Genomic DNA, 2,362 nt, shown 5'->3' with positions numbered 1-2,362 from the left:
CACAATTACTAACATGCATATATATCAATTATTGATGCTCAAGGAATAAACTAAACAACTTGAATTATGTTTGCCTCTATTTAAATAGAGGCATTCTCAAACTATTGCCCTTTATCCAGAAAAATAAGTGGAAGGTATAAAGGTGCGTAGAGGTAAATACTTGGCCTAAAAATGTAATTGTGCCATCCTGCATAGCGTTGGCACAAGACATGCAGGTAGTAAGAGCAGTTGCAACTTCCATGTGGGGTCTATATAACCATAGCATAAACAGAGGAAATACACTTGGCATGTAAAAACAAAACCCATTATTTCTCCTGTTTAATGTGTCTAACAACTCAATGCAAATAAGATGTCACTGAGCAAAAGACTAATCTTTGCCATTCATCCATTCATTTACAGGTTCAGAGGTAAAAAAAAAAAAAAAAAAAAAAATCAATTAATCACAAAAGCTTCCAAACAATGCAAACAGCATTAAGCACAGTAATTATAAGATAAGCATTCAAGCAATTTTCAGTTGATTGGGTGTGGGTGTGCTGAAGTAAACCTACAGTTTGCCTGCTGGTGCAAGAATGGCTTATATACCAATTAGTGGTTATTGCTACTAATTATTAAAAACATTTTTAAGAGTAATTAAAAATTAAATGCACCTGTATGATGGCTCATAACTGTGTTGCGGTAAATCACTCAGATTTTCCATATCAATCACACAGGAAACGCTCAGTGAGATGGAGAAGCCTTAGGACACCAAATTTCAGAAGCCACACTACATATGCATTGCCCTCCATGTGGAAGCAGGGCTGAGATTTGTTTTTTCTGTTCAGAAGTTTCTATGAATGAATGCTACTAGGCCAAGATGAAGATGATAGTTAAAGGTTTAATCCTTCGTTTCTGACATTAGTTTCATCCTCATTGCCATAAAATACTGCTGAAAAGGAAAGATCAGCTTAGCCTCATCTGAGAACTCTTTCCCTGTTAAAAGGTGTGGTAGGAAGGAAAACTCTGAAATTCTAAAAGGAGTACTGGGATCCCAGTCTTAATGCCACCATTAACAATATGACCAGAGTCCACTAACCTCCTGGTTTCATCTTCTTTACCTTGAAAGCACAAAGATTTGAATTGACCTCGAGAATTTTTTCCAGTCATAAAAATCTGCATCCTTTTTAGGCTAATGTTCACACCACATCGACAAGGAAAGGTGGAAAATATTTAGTGAGTGCTCATTCAGTTTTAGACTTTTCCACCAGTTGTTGAAATCCTTGGTTGCACACTAGAATCACCTGGGGAGGTTTTAAAACCTGTAATGTGAAGGTCCATTCCCCAGAGACTTGAATGTAATTGGTCGGAGATGGTAACAGGGCATCAACAAATTGTCAAAGCTCTCCAGGTGATGTTAATGTCTTTAGAGGGTTACAGATTACCATGCATGCTTCAAAAATATTAGATCACTAGTTCTGAACTTTAACAAATATTCTATGTATTTCTGTCCCCATTTTACAGATAAGGACATATATTTAGGAAGGTTAAACATCAAGGTTAAATGTCACTGTAGCACAAATGTAGCAGAGACAGGATTCAAATCCAAGTGTCTGTGATCCAAAGATCCTGGGTTTTCTTAACTTTACATAGACTATCAATTTTATAAATTGTTGATTAATTTCCTGCTGATTCTTCTCTTTGATTGCTATTATAGCATATATCCTTAAATACTTTTTACTTAAATGTCCTTATAGTTCCCAGATAGTTATTTTATTTATTTATTTTGAGATGGAGTCTCGCTCTGTCTCCCAGACTGGAGTGCAGTGCCATGATCTCAGCTCACTGTAACCTCTGCCTTCCGGGTTCAAGCGATTCTCATGTCTCAGCTTCCCAAGTAGCTGGTATTATAGGCGCCCGCCACCGCACCCAGCTGATTTTTACATTTTTAGTAGAAGACAGGGTTTCACCATATTGCCCAGGCTGGTCTCAAACTACGACCCAAGTGATCCACCCACCTCAGCCTCCCAAAGTGCTGAGTTTGCAAGTGTGAGCCACCACGCCCAACCCTAGTTCTCAGATATATAAATGGAATAATATACATAATTAGAAACATGAATTTGCCTGTTATTCCCATAAAGGATTTTTTCCTATATACTAAAAACAAAATGTTGGAAGACCAAGTGATAATATTCCAGAAAATTATAGCAATATGGGCTCTTTCAATGACCAGCTGAAGCTGAAAAAGCATCCAGGCTGAGGGGAGGAAATATTATTAGCAACTTCTGCTGTCTCACACTAAAACAAAATACACAAGGAGGAAGTAGAAGTGATGCAAGCAGTGAATGGGAAATCAGGAAAATTTCCATTAACCTCTGCCTAAGTCCTT

This window comes from Macaca nemestrina, chromosome 14, assembly GCF_043159975.1.
Source record: "Macaca nemestrina isolate mMacNem1 chromosome 14, mMacNem.hap1, whole genome shotgun sequence".
NCBI lineage: Eukaryota > Metazoa > Chordata > Mammalia > Primates > Cercopithecidae > Macaca > Macaca nemestrina.
The sequence above is the reverse complement of the archived record's forward strand: the minus strand, read 5'-3'. Positions refer to the sequence as shown.